The sequence below is a fragment of the Sus scrofa genome, chromosome 13, assembly GCF_000003025.6.
Source record: "Sus scrofa isolate TJ Tabasco breed Duroc chromosome 13, Sscrofa11.1, whole genome shotgun sequence".
In the NCBI taxonomy this organism is placed as follows: Eukaryota; Metazoa; Chordata; class Mammalia; order Artiodactyla; family Suidae; genus Sus; species Sus scrofa.
The window spans coordinates 125,459,326-125,480,158 of record NC_010455.5 but is presented as its reverse complement, the minus strand read 5'-3'; the positions used below and the strand labels follow the sequence as shown (position 1 = coordinate 125,480,158).

The 20,833-nt window shown below is 43.4% G+C and overlaps 1 long non-coding RNA gene across 1 annotated transcript in view; it reads right to left on the bottom strand.

Moving 5' to 3' along the window:
- Nucleotides 394-20,833, bottom strand: part of LOC106508010 — a 52,993-nt gene continuing 32,553 nt past the window's right edge. Inside the window, exons 3-7 of the long non-coding RNA XR_001304509.2 lie at nucleotides 20,193-20,629; nucleotides 14,751-14,966; nucleotides 9,879-10,105; nucleotides 9,710-9,792; nucleotides 394-725 (exon numbers count right to left, since the gene is read on the bottom strand). This is a non-coding gene — a long non-coding RNA (uncharacterized LOC106508010). The remainder of the gene's footprint in view (nucleotides 726-9,709; nucleotides 9,793-9,878; nucleotides 10,106-14,750; nucleotides 14,967-20,192; nucleotides 20,630-20,833) is intronic.

The window sequence follows — 20,833 nt, the reverse complement described above, 5'->3', positions numbered from 1 at the left end:
GGAATACAAACCAGGGAAACTGGGCAAACTTGGGCCAAGCTGGGTCTTGAAGGAGCAGAGTAACAAGGTGACCTGAGGAATGAGGAGGAGCTAATGTTGTTGAGGGAGCAGAAGGGGCCCAAAAAAATGTGCTAGGCCCTGGAATTCCCTTGTCCAAAGACCTGGACAAGAGAGAGCAGAGTGGTGAGGATGAATGAGATAATGAGACAATGCACATAAAGAATGTATCACATAGTGGATGGCACATACTAGGTGCTCAGGAAATGCCACTGGTCCTTTCCTTTTAACAACATATCCATAGACTTTATTTTCTCGAACCCAAGACCAGAGATGTAAGCTTAAGATGAAAAATTTTACTTTAATTATATGGCTTTAAAATGAAAAAAGCCCATATTCTAATCAAGGCATAGTTTTTATTGGAAAAGCATGTGTTTCAGTTTTCAGATAAATGGAAGAACATTTTTGAACAAAAAATACATTTGTTTTTAAAATTTTTTTGGTATGATACAGCCACTCTTCCTTGTCCACACAAGGAATTTACAACTCTCTGACTTCAGATTTGAGTGAACACAAATGTTACTGTTTGTTCTGTAACTTCTGATGGTCTTCACACACCTTTCCCTCTTTGATCATTCCAGGGTTTTTCACATCAGGGTTCTCAGGATTGGAGCCTGGACTATAGAAGCTTCATGAAACATTAAACCATAGGGAACCCACTGAAGGCTCTGTTAATTAAAAAAAAAGGATGAGAGCACCAACCTCCAATGCATATGTGTTCTTATTTTTCTTAGAGTTTTTTCATAATGCATGTGCCAACAGAAAATGTCCCCTCTTTTTTTGAAGTAATCTTGGCTTATATTGCACAAATTAATATTACCATCTTGATTGATTCATAGTCTGATAACAGAATACCAGTGTGAATAGGCACAAGAAGTGGTAGAAAAATCAGGAAAGGATTTGTTGAGCATTTAGCATTTTTTTAAAAGATATTCACGTCAGGACTGAAGGTATCTCTCCCTTCCTCCCTCCCTCTTTCCTTTCTTCTTTCCTTCCATCCTTCTCTCTTTTAAAAATAAAACATCTCTCATCTATTAAATAGCAATAATTACTTCTGTTTTTCCAGGACTCTGCCAATGATAACAACACATTCTCGCTTTCTTGTTCCCAGTGTACTGTAAGGGAGGTAGGTCTTCTTTTTAACATCTTTCCCATTTTGCAATACCTTGAACTTGTCCAAGACTGTGTAGATTGTGAGGGACAGGCTAATCATCACTCCAAGTTCTGGCCTCTATTTGTCATCCCATGTTTCTTTTCCCACTATATCCACCCAGTCTCTAAGGACAAGCTTTGAAATTCAATAGAGTAAAATCTTCATGAGGGCAGAGACCTTGGTTGTTTGATTCAGCATTCTATCTCCATTGCTTAGCATTTCAGTGCCTAAAACATCCAAAATCTCAATAAACACTTTTTTTATTAAATTAAAATCCATGCTCCCTCTTTTATGGACTCAAGAGTTGATGCTGAAGTGATTACTTGTGGAGTGATAACAAGCAGCTGGTGCCCAAAAAGGTGAAAAACTAAAGCCTTATGGAGACTTAAGGGTAAGAACTGACATAAATCTGTGCCAGGGCAGCAAACACAACATCCACAAGCGCACAGAGATTTATTCCACATGCAAGCATCACCCCAGCTGGTGGGGGTGGGGTGGGGTAAGGAGGCTGGTGGGACATCCCCTGACTCCCATTCTTGCATCTTCCTTTCCCTAAAGACATCACTACAGGATGCTGGAGCTCTGAGGGTTTCCTATAATTTGCTCTAAAAAATTCACTGGGTTTTTCCAATCTGTTAGTACTTCCTCCTTAAAGCTTTTGCTTCTCAAATTGGTAAGCATTTAATTTCAGTTACAAAATTAGTTGCTTACTGGTATGACATATTAAACTGATAATTTACCCAAGAACAACCTGTTATAATTTACACAGCATTTTCACAAGACAACCATTTTATTAAGAAAGAAAGAAGATCAGGAAAGTTAAGTGTTTTGCCCTAGATCACATAGCTAATAATTTATAATACCAAATCCAGACCTTTTAACTAAAGATGCTCAGTCATTCCATTATGACATGGCCAATGTGATGTTGGTACTTATCTACCAAGCAATCCATGAAAATAATGGGCAGTAAGGGAATCAGGGAAACCAAGCTGACCCCACTTAGGACTCTTCCCTTATTTACCACGGATGCCATAGACACAGCCCACTCTTTCCCAGTCCCCCTTCCCAAATCCCTCCTTATTGTATCTGTGGTGGCAGTGGTGGCTGTAGCAACATCTGTGACTCCTTAGGGTAAATTCAGAGGACCTCTCTTCTGAGCATCTTGCTTCCTTGTCAGCTTAACAAGAATATTCTCAAGACACGCATCCTCAGCCTATAAAAGATGAAGCTCCTCATACTCTCTTTAAACTTTCTCCTTCTTCTGTAACCCTCAGCCCTGTCCCTGGCTCACCCACATAGATGCCTAAGTTAGCAACTCAGAAGTCAAGCCGGGCTCTTCTCACTCACTCTTCTTCTCTTCACCATCTGGTCCCTAAGACTGCTTGATTCTTACTCTGAAGACTTTCTTCAGTCTGTGTCCACTTCCTGACCCTAATGATACCTTTAAGTCCCCATCGTGGGTTTCTGCAAGTGTTTCCCAATTGGTCTCCCCACTGATAGCTCCCATCAGCATCTCTGTGAAATGAAAAGTGTAATGTTTGACCCTGCTCTATACACAGCGGAAAGCAGAGGCCAGGGCCAGTGTGAAGTGCTCTACAACCCTTTCCAAGAGCAGGCAGGAGGCAGTGCCCCTGTGTACGTGTCTGTCCTCTCTTGCTGACTTCTGCCCCACCTTGCTCTGCCCACAGTTTTCTTCAAAGAAACCACACTGCTGATCAACAGTTGGACCTTCTAAAGTAGGACCCTATGCCTGGTCAATAGAAAGTGATATCCTGACCTAGACCAGAAGGAAGATCAAGGGTGACAACATCTAAGAGGAAGTGGACATGACCTCAAAACATACATTACAACCCCATGCTGGGTAAGCTCTGGGACTCCCCCAGGGCAGTTCTCAGCAGAAGTACCCAAAACATGTGTCTGCTGCCCTCATAGGGAGCTCCCAATCAGCTCTGAATATTTGTTCTTACTCTGAGCACAGTTCCCTCCTCTCCAGGGAACTGGTCCATAGCAGGGACAAGTGAGGAGAAAAGAGAGCCAGATGTTGGGCCAGAAGGCCCCTGGTGACTATGGTTGTCATCACCTCCTGAAGCCTGTCTCCCCACTGCTTAGATGAGACTAGGGAGCCTTGCCAGCCTCACCTCCTGGGTCACAGTGAGAAACGAGACTCACACAACATATTGAGGTCAGTCTTAGAGAGGGTGGAAGATGTTGGTTTTGGAGTCAGAAGATCTGGGGTTTAGGTCCAAGCTGTGCCACTCACTGTCTAATCTAGGCCCAGCCACTCATCTTCTCTGAACCTCAGTGTCTTCATCTGCTAAATGAATTAACAGTACACCCCTCACTGAGGGCTCATGTTGGCAGAACAACACCTATGAATCATAAAGCACAATCCACATACAGTGAGATGATATGGTTCTCCATACATGAGGTGCTTCCTGGAGCCCTAGATCATGTCAGGGGTTCTCTTCACAGCTCAGCCCTGCATCTCACTGGGTGTCTGCTGTCTGGGTGTCTGCTGTCTTGACCCCACCTGCTCGCGGAGAGCATGTCCCTGGGTTATGTGTGATGAAGGCCTGGAAACTCCCATTGGAGGGATCCTGGCACGTCTGGAGATGGTCTCTTTCTGTGGGTGGTCTGGTCCAAACAAACATTAAGTATGAATCAGTCTCTAGCAAAGGTGCAAGGACCACAAGATGGGGCAGATCCCCTCAGGGTAGGAGCACTTACAGAATGCCTGGGAATGTCCCTGTTGGGATTGCCTATTTTTAGGTGAGTGTGCCCCTGTGTGTTTCACGTGTGTGTGTGTGTGTGTATGTGTGAAAGAAAAGCAGACAGTAGTGGCTTGCTTGGGGCCCATTCAGGTTCTTTAGCCAAGTCAGCCATGCCTGCGGTAGAGGTAAGGAAGGGTAAGGAGAGCCCTTCACTCACACCACATGGCCTGGCCTTCACCCTGGCTCTGCTTGGTCTCTCCCAGGCTGGGCCTCAGCCACATGCCTCCCTTTCTTGCCTTCCCCACTCGGAGAAGTCTGCATGGGTCGTGATGGCAGGTGTTAGGGAGCAGAGAGCCTTCTGTGAAACTGGGAAGATCCTGCTTCAGGAGATACTCTACAGCCAGGGAGATCTGCCCTTCCAGAAGCCAGGATTTATTTCTACTTGTAGCAGCACCTGCTATGGGGAAAATTTTGCTTCCATGACTTCTGGGAATTGAACTTTGTCATATCATATAGGGGATCACGGAATACAAAAGGCTGACTAAAACTCTCGATTCTTGGAGTTCCTGTTGTGGCTCAGCAGAAACAAATCTGACTGGGAACTATGGGGTTGCGGGTTCGATCCCTGGCCTCACTCAGTGGCTTAAGGATCTGGTGTTGCCCTGAACTGTGGTGTAGGTTGAGGACGTGGCTTGGATCTGGTGTTGCTGTGGCTGTGGCATAGTCTGGCAGCTGTGGCTCCAATTTGAACCCTAGCCTGGGAATCTCCATATGCAACACAGGTGTTGCCCTAAAAAGCAAAATAATAATACTAATAATAATTATAATAAAATTGGAAAAAAATAAAAAATAAAACTCTCAATTCTTTATGGAGCAAAAGTAAATAAGTAGGGAACCTAAATGTATCAACAGAGGGATGAATACAGTAGATGTGGTACATATATGTAGTGGGTATATAATTCAGCCATAAAAAAAGAATGAAATAATGCCATTTGCAGTAATATGGATGGACATAGAAATTATCACACTAAGTGAAGTCAGACAAAGACAAATATCATAGGAGATCACTAATATATGGAACCTAATAAAAATGATGCAAAAAACCTTATCCACAAAACAGAAACAGACTTGAAGATTTTGAAACCAAACTTATGGTTACCAAGGGAGAAACACTGGGGCGGGGTGAGGGATAAATTAGGAGTTTGAGATTAACATACACACACTATTACACATAAGATTGATAAGTAGCAAGGACCTACTATATAGCACAGGGACATCTACCCAATACTCTGTAATAATCTATATGAGAAAAGAATCTGAAAAAGGATGAAGATATGTATACATATAACTGATTCACTTCGCCATACACCTGAAATGCACACAACAATGTAAGTCGACTATACTCCAATGAATTTTTTTTTTAAAGTAAGTAAGAAGGATGCTGTGACCTAAAGATCAGTTTAAGAAAACTGTGATTTAAAATTGCTGGGCTTGGGGAGTCCCTACTGTGGCCCAGCAGTGATGAATCCAACTAGTACCCATGAGATATGGATTTGATCCCTGGCCTCTCTAGTGGCTTAAGGATCCAGCATTGCCATGAGTTGTGGCGTAGGTAGAAGAGGTGGCCTGGATCCAGCATTGCTGTGGCTGTGCTGTAGGCCAGCAGCTATAGCTCTGATTTGACCCCTAGCCTAGGAACTTCCACATGCTGCAGGTTCGGCCCTAAAATAAATAAATAAGTAAGTAAGTAAGTAAGTAAATAAATAAATAAATAAATAAATAAATAAAATAAAACCTGTTAGGGAGTCCAATTTTACCTAACAACAAGAGTAAACAAGGAGAAAGGGCGCTGGACCAGGGCTCAGGGAACAGGGCTCTTTCCCGCTCTCCCCCGTTTGGCCTGTCAGCTCCCTGAGGACTGTGTCTCATTTTGCTCATAACTGTCTCTCTTGCTGTGCCTGGCACACACCAGGAAGCTGATTAAAAGTAGGGACAGTACTCTCCCTTTAATGGTTTCACTTTCCACAGTTTCATTTATCTATAGTCAACTTTGGTCTGAAAATATTAAATGGAAAATTCCAGAAATAAACAATTTCCAAGTTTTAAATGTTGAGCCCTTCTGACTATAGCATGTTGCAATCTTGTGCTGTCCTGCTCCATCCTGCCTGGGTCGTGAATCATCCCTTTGTCTAGTAGCTGTATATGCCACCTGCCCACTAGGGTAGGAAAAAGCATAGTATATTGGGGTTTGGCACTACCCGTGGTTTCAGGCATCCGCTAGGTGTCTTGGGACGTATATTCAGGTAAAGGGGGTCTATTGTATTTATTGGCATATTGGCATGCTGATATATTCAAAACATATCAGTGTACATTATAAAAGCACTGTGGACACTATGTATATATTTCTTTAGGGAAAAGCCTGGAAAGACATTAACACTGTTACAGTAACAGCATTATCTTTTCAAGTTACTTTACTTTTCCTGCTTTTTATCTCTATTCTATAACTTTCTACTATAACATATCTTCATTGTATAAGAAAAAGTTGAAAGTATACATGTAAATATATATAACTATGTCTCCAATACCTCTTTCAGTTTTTCATTTCCTTTTGGACAATCACAGTAAACCACAAAACAGAGATCTGGGGGGCTGTGAAAAATACAATGTTAATTCGGATAAAGATAAAACTATTTTCAAAATGTGGCAACCAGAAGCAAAAATGGAAGTTGTTTTTGTTTCCAATGATGCGCAAAGCATCACTGCACATAGCTCAGTGTGAGCTACCAACACACAGCAAGAACTAAGAAAGGCTTAATCCAATCAACTTGAAAACAACTCAAACACTGGCTCACCAAACCTCAGGATACTACACTGTGGACCACTACTGTGCTTTAAAGTATTCTGTAGTTTTAAAACATCAAGTATGTACATTATAGCATTTTATAGAAATACTTATATAAAAGAATGCAAAGTTGCCTGTATATACTTATGTATAATTCTGCGAAAGCGCATGTTTATTAAGGAAGATGAAACTTTAAACAATGAAAAATAGAAGTATTTTGTAGCCTTGCTTAGTTTTATAGTTTTTATAAAAACCAAATAGAACATAGTGAACGCCTACATACCAGTAATTAAAATAATTTAATTACTGAAGTAATTTAAAGTAATTTAATTTCTGAAGTTCCTTGGAACTCCATAAAATTATAAGCAAAAGTATGTAGGGAAACTGATGCTCATGTACCATCCTGTTGTTGGGAATGTAGATCAAAGTTTTCTGAAGCATGACTTGGAAACATATATGTCCAAATTTTAAAGTTTCATTCTCTTCTTACAACCAATTCTGTCTTAAGAATCTTAACGAGGAATAATCTGAAATTCAGAGACATTTATCTGACTATTATTTGTGATGGGAGAAAAGAGGAGTTATCAAAATATCCTTCAGTAAGAAATGGGTTGAACAGATAAATCAACAGCATGAATACCTAAGCAACCATTGAAAACTTTCTATGAAGGAATAATTCATATTATGAAAATAAAGTTTCATCAGAACATACAAATATGAGATTACTAAATAAGAACATGCCACATAATTACATTTTTTCAAAGACCGAAGAATGTAAAACAAAATATTGACAAAGGTGGTTTCTAGATGGTGGAATTTGGGTGGTTTTAATTCTCTCACATTTTTTCTAACTTCCACATTTTCTATAACAAACATATTACTTCCCAGTTAATGATTGCTCAAAATAGGTAACAGGTAAAATTGTGAGGCAGACGCTTCATTTCTGGTTCCGTAGAAGATAAAATTTTTATCCACCATATGCATGTCCTTTTGACCCTACCTGCAAACAAATCCACTTTTCACCTCAACCCTTCCATGATATACAAAAAAAAACTTAGTAAAATCTTGGCTCCTGGCATGAAGTTCAAGTATGCATGCTTGCATATGTACATGCATGTTCACATACACATACACACATTGGACAAACACCCTTGGCAGGAAGAGTGGTGCCCAGGACCAGAGGCCCCCCTGAAGCCCCAGCCTACCTGACTCTCCATGGACCCTTAGGCAAAGTATGCCCCTTCTCTGGGTTCCAGCTTCACCCAATAAATGAGTGAATTGAACTAGAATGTCTCTAAAGAGTCTGCACTGGTGGTATTTTATTCCAGGGGAAATATTCCTGGAAGGAACAAAGATTTGTAAAGGAGAAAGAAATAAATCTTAGAGGCGATGTCCCCGACCTCTGGGCCCCTCTTCTCTTTGGGATTTGAAGTGAAGAAGGAGCTCTTGTGAGGCTCCTGTCAGGAGGTTTGGGGGCATGGCAGGGGCTGTTTCAGAAAGCAAGCTCTCAAAGGGTGTGGGAAGAATGAAAAGGGTTTATGAGCTTGGGCTAAAGTTCCAAGAAGGTTTGAAACACTGCACACAGCCAGTGCAACAGGAATTTACTGCCAGCAGGGCCTCGGGTAGGCACACTCTCAATCCCTTGCTTTAACATCTCAAAGAGGAGGCGTGGGTACTCTGGGGGCTCTGCAGAGCAGTGGGACCCTGCAAGGAGGGGGGCTGCTATCCTGGAGCTGGAGCCCTGGGTCTCAGCTAACTCCCCTGCTTCCAGGCTGGGGCACCTTTGCTCAGTCTCTTCTCAAGTTGGCTAGTATCAGTCCAGAATCTGAGAATCTATCTTCTCAGATCCTCAGTTTCCCCAGTTGTGAATGAAAGGTTAGATTAGATCAATTCGGAGGTCCTCTCCAAGTCTGACCCTGAATAAAAGCTCTGGATTTGAATATTACAAGCCCTTCTGGCTGTTTAGCTTATGTTGAACAGGTATGTAATGCTGATACTGGCTATCAGTGGTGCAATGAACATCACAAGGATTTGCTCCTCTTATGTGAATAATGAAACGTGTCGAGTAGCACAAAACTTGTAGACCTTTACCTGCCTCTCTTCTGTGCCCTAGAAGAGCAGTACAGGCATTGTACTTCATTGTTGTAGTGACTGATTTTTGTTCCTTACCATTTTTTCCTACCTATTTTAATTTCTTTTCCATTTTCTTCTTTCTTCTTCTTCTTTTTTTTTTTTAAATTTTTGGTATGTCACACATGAGATAGAGGTCACAATTTCCCCTATCTCCTCTGGATATGGGAACGAGGAATACTCAATTTCATATTGAACAGCAGACTCTATGGCCCAAGATCCTCTGGTGTGAAGTCCAAACTTGAATTTTCATTCTAGTTTGATGTCCAGAAATTGGCAAGTACATCAAAAATTAAATGTGAGTCCTAGTCTGTGTTTTCTACATACAAAGGACAGTTTTAAGGTTACATAGAAGAAGGGAAGTGTTAAACAGGAATTGTATGCCCGGCATCTGTGTGGGAATTCTGCCCTCCAGCCAGGCTTAGCCCTTCACTCTAGGAGACTTACAGGGTAGAGCCCTCCACCTAGGGTGGGGTGTCTGTCTGGGCTGGAGAGAAAAGTAGGCTCATCTGGTGGTATGCTGCATTATCAGTGTTTACTGCTCCCAGAGAGCATGCTGATGGTTTTCAGGAGATGCATACTTCATGCGTAAGCAGGTCTCTTGTCTACCAACAAGACCTTGACTATGGACTGTTTATAATCTCACCTTGCAGTCTGGGAGGGATAGCACTCATGGTATAGCAGTATCCTAGGCCCCAAAACTCCCCTTGTTAGCCACCTTTCATCAACTTGGCAGAAAAGTCATTTTACCGCAAATGAAGTAGATGGATCGTTCATTCATTCTAGTGCACGAGTTGGGTTATTAATGAGACTTACTCCTTGAAGAGCTCTCACAGGGAGGGTCAGGGTGCTGGCTCTGCATTAGGCTGCATGATTTTGAATCCCGAGTCTTCTCCTTCCTAGTTGTGAAAGCACAAGCAAACCATTTAGCTTTTCTGGTCCCCCATTGCCTTGTCTATAAAATGGAAACAATAATAACGCTTACCTCACTCAGTTGTTGTAAGAATTAACCGTGCCCTCAGAATAGTACCTGGCACAAAGTCAGCATGCAATACAAGTCAGCTCTCCCCATTTCTATGAGAGAGACGTATCAATTTCTGAAGTACATCATTGTGTGTTGTGTGCTTTAATAGATGTGCACAGCCTGGAAATGATTGACTTTGGAAGCTTCACAGAAGCGTCTTGATCAGAGAAGCAGAACCACTTCATGTGCTACAGAATTAGAGATTCATTGTCAGGGCTTGGTCCTCACAATTGTAGGAACTGCCTAATCAGTTGATGTGAGGCTACTGCTTCAGTGTTTGGTGCTAGATTACAAGTCAGCAGGGCAGGCAGTGGGGAAAGAGAAATGGGCATCAAGTGGGGGAAGAAATGATGGATCGCAACCTGCAAGGACCAACTGGAGTTCATCATCTCCTCTCCCTATCTCTAGGTGATGATTCCAGTGACCTGCAGGAAAAGCTGGTCTTCCCTGTAGAGTTCTACATGCTAGTCCAGGATTCAGAGATGCAAGAGGTGCTCTGATGAGAACTGGAGGAGCTGAGACTCAGCTGCTGCATCCCTCCACCCCCCAGGTAAACCAGCAGATCAGGGACAATATGAATAAGGCACCAAGATACATGGTGCCCTGCATCAACTTTCTTAATATTATAACATAGTAGCTTCACTTCTATATTCCAAATATTTTGAAAAAAAAAATGTTTCTTATGGCCAATGCTGCTATGTAAGAGGAGTCTGGGAACATAGCTCTAGCCTATCTAAGTTGCCCCAGAACAAAACCACCACAGTTCCACAGATGGAATTGAATGTGAAAGACTGTTTGCCAACAATGAGAAATGAGGATATTCCAGACCTGGGGAATATAATTTGCAGAGAATGAAAATGTCTGGTGTGTTTAGAATGTTCCTAATGTGGCAGCATGAAGTGTTTTGTTACTAGGCCATAGAATCAGTCCAATATAACCATGAGCCACTGCAATGTGAGGAAGTACAGATCTATCTATGAAATTGGTTGTAATTTTTCATTAGCCAAAGACTGACTTATTTTCCTTCTAGCTAATGTCTCTACCACTACCAAGCAATTAGACAACAGCAATGAAAGGAGGGTTGAGCCTGGAGCCAGGATTCACTCTATGGGTGACTTTGACCCAATATCCCACCCTCTGAACCTTGGTAACCTCATCTCTAAAGGGAGGGATTTGAAGCCAAGTGGTAGCCAACCCTCCAGAGTAATTTCAAACTTTGATTCTTTGATTTTTCTGGCAACTACTGGGAGATAAAATGGGCACAGATATTTAATTCTGGTGGAAACCAAAATAGAAAATGCAGGGCCCTTTGCCATATCACTTGGCTTTTATCTCTAGATCCTGGAAGCTGTTACAGACAATGCAGCCTCCCTCAGCTGTTCCTGGGGTCTAGGCTTGATGTGGGTTAGGTGTCCAAGGCCATGTCAAGGCTAAATTGTCTTTGCTTTGGTAGCACTAGCCTTACAGTATGCCAGAATCATCCAGGAATGTCAGTACATGTCAGATGAAGGAACATATGCTCTGGTCCTGGTGGCCCCATAGATTTGGGAACTCATGTATTGGCCACTTTGAGGACACACTGTGTAGCTCTCCTCTTCAGGGAGACTCTGAATCTGAAACTTTCTTCAAGTCCACTGTAATCTCACCCTATAGCCCTGGGAAGACTACAGGATTGAATAACCAGGGAGGGAGGTCAGGACAGAAGCTGGGTGCATGGCTCGTGTTTGAAGTAACATGAATTTTAAACAAAGAAACAGTCACCTCGCCTTTAATCCTATGGCTATATTAATAAATACTTTGATCAATATTTCTAGATATAAGTATCTCCTCTTTTTAAAATTCTTGGGGAGAAGTTCCTACTATGGTATAACAGGTTAAGGATCAGACATTACCTCTGCAGCAGCTCAGGTTTGATCCCTGGACCAGCACAATGGGTTAAGGATCCAGCACTGGTCACGGTCGCAGCCGCGGCTCAGATTCGATCCCCTGCCCCAAAAATTTCATATGCCATGGGTACAGCCAAAGAAATAGTAAAAAATAAAATTCTTGGGGAAAGTCAGACAACTGCCTGTCATTCTTCGCCTGTTTTCAAAGATGTTCCAGTGTTGGAACCCAGGGAAACCATTGTGTTCTTTGTGGAGCCCAATAAAATGTTGATACATTTAATTTCTCTCTCTTATGGAAAATCAATTTTGCTAAAAGACGGTATGTCTGTGTTTCACGCATGCAAAAAAAATTTTTTTTTTTTAGGGCTGCACCTGTGGCATATGGAGGGTCCCAGGTTAGGGGTCTAATTGGAGCCAAGTTGCCTGCCTACGCCACAGCCATGCCAGATCTGAGCCTCGTCTGTGACCTACACCACAGCCCACGGCAACGCCAGATCCTTAACCCACTGAGTGAGGCCAGGGATCGAACCGGCAACCTCATGGTTCCTGGTCAGATTTGTTTCCACTGTGCCATGACAGGAATTCCTGCATGCAAAATTTTGAATATAGAAAAATGCAGATTTTGGAGTTCCCATCGTGGCTCAGTGGAAATGAATCTGACTGGGAACCATGAGATTGTGGGTTCAATCTCTGGCCTTGTTCAGTGCGTTAAGGATCTGGCATTACCATGAGCTGTGGTGTAGGTCGCTGACTCAGCTCGGATCTGGCGTTGCTGTGGCTCTGGTGTTGGCCAGTGGCTACAGCTCTGATTGGACCCCTAGCCTGGGAACCTCCATATGCTGCGGGTACAGCCCTAAAAGGACAAAAGACAAAAAAAAAAAAAAAAAAAAAAAAAAGGAAAGAAAGAAAAGAAAAGAAAAGAAAGAAAATGCAGATTTTGGAGAACTGGCTTCAGATCTGGGCTTTACTGCTCACCAGTTGCATGTGTACTAGGAAATGATTTCATCTCTGAGCCTTAGTGCTTTCTTCTGTAAAAGGGCATAATAACACTGATTGTTTAAAGATCCTAAATAATATGGCGTATATAAACTGTGGTAAACGTTCAATAAGTATTACTTCTTTTCCTTGCTCTACTTCAAATGATAAAGATAATTGTGTTTCTGAGTTTTCCTATTCTTATTTGTCTTTTATTCATTTATTTGTTTTGTTCCGTGCTTGCCCTTGCAAGCAGGCAGGTGGGAATAGGCACAAAGAGCTTGAGAAAAAAAAAAGTAATGGTAAAAAGAAAACTGAACGTATTATTTTTTTGCATACAAATTGCTAAAAGACACTGTTACTCTCTTTTGGGTGCAGAACACACTTACCCCTTGCAGGTCGAGAAAGCTTGAGTTATGTCATAGTAGCAATTAATTTCAGGCTTCATACGATCACATTTTAGCTCTGAGCCTTGTTTTCGAGACACACAGACCATCAGAGCCACAAGTTTCTTAGAGGTCACCCAGCAAAACCCTTCCATAAATGGGGAAACTGAGCCTCAGAAAGGGAAGTGAGCTGCTCTAAATGGCTCACGTGATGAGATAACGTAAAGACTAGAAATTATGTCTTCTAATTCCTCATCCAGTAACAGCATGTGGCCTCAGAGCCCTTGCTGATTCATCGTGTAATCTTGGAAAATTCCCTTGTTTTCTGTCTACCCATCTCTCCATGAAGCAAAAGATGGCAAGGACAATTCCTGATCCATACCTCGTGGAGGTACCTGTGGATTAGTCAGACCCAGGCTGCAAGAAGAATTCAGCTCCTTGGAGTTGGGTACAACTATTAATTACTCATCAAAAACATCTGAGTATTACAAAGGGATCTGTTTTGCAAAGTTCAGATGGAAAGACCTTCCTTCCACATGGTTATGAAAACCAGTGGTGTAGTGCATTTAATGCACTGAGTAACTCACCCACTTGACTTCTCTCAGTTCCATTATACTCATCTGTAAATGGAGGGAATGTGGTCCAGAGTATCGCTAAGTCCTTCTAGGCCAAATAATCTCAGGTTTTATCAGTTCCTTCAATTTAGGACCCAATTATGGGAGGACCAACTATACTTCCCACTGATAGGGATGATGACCAGCCTAGAATCACTAGCTAGAAAATTACGAGTGCTAATGAGGATGATTTTGAAGGTAGGAAAGCAATACTTTTATAGTTGTGTTTTTTTTGTTTGTTTTGTTTTGTTTTTATTTTTTGTTTTGCTTTTTGTCTTTTTAGTGCTGCACTTGCGGCATATGGAGATTCCCAGGCTAAGGGTCCAATCGGAGCTGCGGCTGCCAGCCTACACCACAGCCACAGCAACTTGGGATCTGAGCCACATCTGTGACTTACACCGCAGCTCATGGAAATGCTAGATCCTTAACCCACTGAGCAAAACCAGGGATCAAACCACATCCTCATGGATACTAGTTGGGTTCATTACCAGTGAGTCACAATGGGAACTCCTGTAGATATTTTTAAAGTATTGCTTCTCTGCTCTAAAATTATAACCATGTAAAGAAACACTAAGTTCTCTTAACCTTGAAGAAGATTTCCAATTACCATTTCGGAAGTATTCCAGGTTTCTTATCTGTTCTCTTTCTCAGGGTAAACATCTTTCCGTGGACTCAATCTGTGGATCTGTACTGACAAGCAGTAATGAAAAGCTAGGATAAGTGGTTACAGGCCAGAGTTTAGAACTAACTTTTTGTCTTTATTTAATTTCACTTTCTCCCAGGACGAAAAACCGCATGGGGGAGAGCTAAGAGCCCAGGCCCAGGCTGTTGGGGAGGCCTGTCACTGGCTGGTTGTGTTAACCTTGGCCTTGCTTGTTTCATTCTGAGCCTTGGTTTCCTCCTCTATAAGCGAATGGGGTTGGGTTGGGTTCAAAGTTCATTTAAGGGCTAACATTCCACTATTTTGCTTACCTGGGTTTTCAGAGCAGAGTCCTCAAAGCAAGCATCCTTGACCAAGCTTCATCTCACAGCCCAGAAACCCCCATCTCTTTTCCTTCAAGGGCTCCAGCACAGGGATTACGTTTAATCCATTTGCAACTGTTATCTGTTTCCTTGAAATGAGCATTTGTGTTCCAATAAGTTCTTAAAAGCTTGCAATAGCTAGAGCTAAAGGCATTCCTCAAGGAGCTGCAATTAAAGATGTATTAGTGGTAAGGAGTGAAGATAGGAGGGGAGCTCAACTTTCCCTTGAAAACCACAGCCCTGGTACCCCAAAACTGCTGAGTTGACAATGCCTTAATGACATCACCTCTCTCTAGTCTCAGTTAAATATATTCCCTTAAGGAGTCCTTCATCTGTGGAGACAGGCACAGGTTGACGCATTCATAGAGACTTCTTTTAAACATAAGCCTAATGAGTTCACTCTCATTTTAAAGGCCTGATAATTCATCTGTGGATGAAAGAGTTAAAATTTCACCAGCTTGAGTGCTACAGCAGGCAAGCCCCAGCTGAACGTTTGAGCAGTGAACAGGCAAACAGAGATGGGCAAAGTTCTTCAGGTTCAAAGGCTTGTTTTGGAAAAGAACCCAAAAAGTTCAGATGCTTTTGCTGAAGTTTATCTGATTTATTCAAGCTGGGAATGAGGGAACGCAGAGGCATTTGTGGAGCCAACCGAACCTACTATATGTCCTCCCTTCATTGTTACTGCCTTTGCTTTTAAGCCTTTGGGTTTTTTAGGGAAAAGCTAATCCATATGTTTCAAATCTTTGCACTTGAAGCCATGGAGGTTCAGGCTGGTGTCAGAGTGGCCCAAATGGCCGGTATCTGCTAAATAGCAGCAAAGCCCTGTAAGTAGAAATGCATTAAAGAATGGAGAGGAGTCATTTCCTTAAATCCAGGCAGAGAAGGAGAAAGAAACAGAGAGGACTCAGGGAGGGCAAACAAAGTGACGGGACAGGTTGGAGGATAGTACAGAAAACTCTGAACCTGGAATTAGAAAACTGGGACTTGAATCTCTTTTGAATTACAGCCTTAGTTTCCTTACTTGGACCATGGGTCTTTTCATCAACAATCCCTGCTCCATGTGGTTGCAAAGATAAAATGAAATAATGACTCTAAAGGTTTGTGGTTCCCTGCTTGGCACATAATAGGCACTGAATACATATTTATTAGCTTTTAATGTTTAACATAATGGTTTAAGTTCAATGCAAATGCTGATTCCTTTATGTGTTCCCCAAACTGGTTTACCCTGTCGCCCTGAGAGCAGCAAGAAGTACACTCTCTCCTGGGAAAACTATAAATTGGCCAACAGACTTTTTCACACCAAACAGCACGATTTCAAAATGCTCAGAAAAACCAGAGCCAAAGCAAATTCCCTCTCCACACACCCCCATCCCTTGCACTCACGTGAACTTTTAAACCTTGGAAACCAGATGAGAGAGAAAGAGAGAAAGAAAGGCCAGCCATTGCTTCACATCGTATACATATATCGAGTTCACTTCGCAAACACAAGGTGCACTGTCAGAAGTGCCTTGGGCAAAGTTTGTACTTCGCTTGAATTCAAACTTTTGTTTACCAAGGCAATAAACCAGTCCTTTGCTGCTCCAGGTGTAAAGCTATTATGAAAAGGCATATTTGTATTTCACCCCACCTCAGATGTACGGTATGTGGGACGTCCCGCACTGTAAGAGCAGCCAGGATTTATTTACAGAGAGAATCACCCAAGCAGGAGAGGAGTGTCGTCAGGCTGGGAAAGGCTGAGTCCTGGCAGAGCCCGGGACGCCTAACTTTCCACTTCCTCCAGCCCCCAGACTCCAGGGCTTGCCTTCTTTGCCTTGGCAAACAACCCAGCTTGCAGGACACCCTCCGGGACATATTGCCATCTCTGTTTAGACAAGTTACATCCTCCTGGGCTTTTTGTCCTGAGCTCTCCAATCGACCCATTACTGACACACTCTGTACAGCCAGAATAGAGTGAAGAGATATGGTGACTGCCGAAACTTTTGCTCCAACCCTGGCCTGAAAGTCTCTCCAGCGTTTCTGCCCCCTCCCTCGTGTGAGCTGTCACACCCTGATGGGTTATCTAAGCACTGCCATGGGTGGGAGGAAACTTTTGCCCAAATCTCTGACTGAGCTAAATGGCCTGGAACCCACTCTAAATCGTCTAGTGGAATCTTGGCACGGGAAGGAGGAAAGAATGTATGGAAAAGGGCAGACTTCGAACGCCAGGGCCATTAGCCTGGGCAAGTGGGAGAGCTGCTGAGGGGTTACAGAGACGTCGTTGCCTGCAGGCAGGTCTGGGAGACCACCCAGAAACTCGAACTGAAGCATGCAGCGGCGCAGTTAAACACATGAGCTGCACAACCCAGAAATTCTCTAGGTCCTGGGCTAGAACTGGGGCCTCCCTTTTATTTTGTGGGAGATTATTCCAGTTTCTTCAGGATGCGGGGTTCCTATTTCCTGAGTCCCTATAAGTGCAGAAGGGGCTAGCGCATCGTAGGTACTCCGTACATATTTTTGAACAATGACTTAACGGTAATTTTAGATAAAAATTGTGAACAATAATGCAACACCAGCTTTATCGCTTGAGAAAGTGAGATCTCGACAAGACAGTTAACCTCTGTGAGCTCAGACTCACCATCTGTGAAATGGGAATCACAATGGCAATTTTCTTTCTGAATTGTTACGAGGATCCAGTGAGTAGCCCTTGTAACAACTCAGAAGGGACCAGGTGATGCGGAGACTTAGAAGCAGAGGTAAAGAATCTGTAAACTCTAAAGAGCTGCACAAACACTGTAGTTACAGCAACGCAGAACTCCTCCTTTGACTCACATTTGCAGACCAGGCCTTGTCAATCTCCGTCTCCTTCATGCTGCCTAGCAACACAGCGCTCCACATGCCCATCAAACGTTTACAAAGACTGAGGGTCAATGGGAGCCATGGAGAGTCCAGAGATCAATATACAGGGAGTTTCCCTCACCGAACAGGTAGCTACCAAGAGTTTAACTTTCAATGATTTGCTAACGATTGAGAGCCCATTACAGACAAGGCTTTGGGAATTCTTGGCAGGGTGGCAGGGGGAGTGTTTTGGTTAGGATAAGCTAATGGAATGACTCAACACAAAACACATTTGTTTCTTGTTCACATAACAGTCCCGGATGGGTATGTAGGTGGCCGAGGCAACCCTTTTCACTTAGTCATTCCACAGCCCAGGTTCTTTTATCTTGTGCCTTCACCATCCCACAGGGCACGGTCATCATCTGGCAGACAGGGGAAAACATGTAGGAGAGTTCCTGGGAGGTTTTCATGGGGCAGGCCTGGGAAACTGCTCCTGTCCTCTTAGCTAGAACTCTGTCACACCTAACCACAAAGGAATATGAAGTGAGCTTTTCTCTGTTTCCAGGAAGAAGAAACAAATTTTGGTGAACATTGAGCCAGCTCTGATACAAGGACATAGCAAACAGCAAAACAACTTCCCACCCTCAAGGAGCTTAGGATTTTGAGACAGTTACGATAAATAAGTACACACCTAACCAAGATAATTTCAGATAATAATAGCTGCTCTAAAGAATATAAAATAGGGGCATACCATGGTGACTTTGGGCGAGGGGACCTATTTTAGGTAGGGGAAGGGGTTCCCCAAGCTGAGACTCAAAAGATAAAAGGTGATCAGTTAGGGGAGAGACAAGAGGAGGAAAGTCCAGCAAGTCCTACAACGAAGTGCAAAGTTCCAAGATGAGACTTGCATGGTGTATGGAGGACAGAACAAAGGCCAGCACGGGGAGGATGCTGTAAAGGAGAGGACAACTGTATGCGATGAGGGCAGAGAATTTAAAAAAGTACCAGGTTATGTGGAGTCTTAGAAGCAGCGGTAAAGAATTTGGATTTTAAACAATTAATTATGTTTCCTCAAGATTCATGGTGATCAGTGCAGAAAGGAGATGTGGGTCAATCTGGAGCCTTTTCACCTGCAAATCCATTAGCCTATTTGGTGCTCTTCCTCAGCTCTGCTCTGTAGGACGGGGGGCTGCCTCCTGCACATGCCAGGCTCCCACATCAGCTGGCTTCCAGCTGGTAAGAGCCAATGAGAGGTGGTGGAAGGAAACTGGAGAGTAAGAGAAAGGGAGAAACCAGGGTCTCTCTCTCCCTCTTCCTCTCTCTCTCTGTCTCAGGCAGCTTCTATTGCAGAGTTGTGTCCCTTCCATGGCTCCAGCCCCTGCTAGACTTGCCCACGATGGTCCAGCATCTACCAAGTGATCCTGGCCTCTGGACTCCAATATATGGCTTTTGTCCCTCTAGCCCAGCCCAGTAGCATCCTAGTAGCAACCACTGTTATGGCTAATGGTTGGAAGAGTTTTGGGCTTCTATCACCTGGGTAGCCAGTGACCTGCATTAGATTTCCTGTATTTAGACCCTTAGAGTGGCTTTAGTTCCCCCAGTTGGACTCTGATGACTGTACAAGGTAGAAATAATGTGCCTGGAGAATGTTCCCTCAGCATCTCATATCAGGCCAGGTACATGCAAAGTCCATGGTGACAGTCTTGGTTTCCTATGGCTGCTATAACAGCACCAATATTACAGTTCTGAAGGTCAGAAGTCTGAATATGTCTCACTGAGTTAAAATCAAGGGAGCTCTAGGGGACAGTCTGTTTTCTTGCCTTTTCCAGATTGTGGAGGCTGCCCACATTCCTTGGTCTGTGGCCCCTTCCTACATCTTCAAAGCCAGCCACAGCAGGTCAAGTCTTTCTCATGATGCCACCCCACTGGTTCTAACTCTTCTGCCTCCCTCTCTTTACTTAACGACTTTTGTGATTACATTGTGGCCACATGATTATTCCTGAATAATATCCCTATTTTTTTTTATGGCCACACCTATATCACATGGAAGTTCCCAGGCCAGGGGACTGAATCCAAGCTGAAGCTGTGAACTGCTCTCTAGATCCTTTAACCCACTGTTAGGGACCAGGGATTAAACCCATGCCTCCCCAGTGAACTGAGCTGCTGCAGTAAGATTCTTAACCCTCCGTACCACAGTGGGAACTCCAATATCCCTACTTTAAAAAGTTTTGTTGAAATATAGTCAGTTTACAAGGCTGTGATAATTGCTGCTGTACAACAAAGTAACCCAGTCATACATATACATATATCCATTCTCTCTCAGATTCTTTCCCCACCTAGATCATCACGGAATACTGACTGGGTCCCTACATTTTGAGCTAGGCTGATTTGCAAGCCTAATTCCATTTGCCACGTTAATTAGCCCTCATCATTGAATATAACATATTCACGGGTTCTGGGGATTAGGATGTGGACATCTTATTCTGTCTGCCACAGTGACTCACTGAGCAAATAAATCAGAATGAGGGGAGGGAGGTCATGGAGGCTTGCTGAAGGGACAGTGGCTTGGTGCCTTACCCTGAATGCAGGAAGAATGGATGCCTGTGAGCTGAGAGGAACACAGAGGCTCCGGTCCTCCAGAGGGAGCATTTGTGTCCTGTGGTTCAGAAGGTCTTTCCAGAGATGCTTGAAGTGTGGCTTGCTGTGGGGAACCCATCATACTGGGGATGCGATCCTGGGATGCAGCTCCTGTTTGTCTCTCACCCAGGATGGCACGTAGGTTTCTTGTTTTCCCAGAGAAAGGTTCATTCCAGAGAGGGGAGTGGGTGAAGACAAACTGTTGGCTGTGGCACGTGAGGCCCATCAGTTCCAATTCAGGGACAACTGGAGTTGATGCGGGCGCTCCAGCCAAATGTAATCCAACGCCTCCTGCTGCAGATGATGTGTGGTTCAGTGAGGGGCTGGCAGGGGGTGTTGTAAATCCAAGATGCCTCTGCAACTTTATCAGATGGATCCTGGGAGGCAAGGAGAGAGAGCAGAGAGAGAAATTCACTGCACTGGCACATAAACTTCCAAATTGCAGCCCATTCCTGAAAAACCCTTGAAACATCCTGCCAGGGAGAAAATCCGCAGTAAGGTGCTGTCTGGTGCACACTCAGAGGGGGCAGATTTGTGATCATGTAAGCCCATGGAACAGTGCATGGCACCAGATCTCCAGG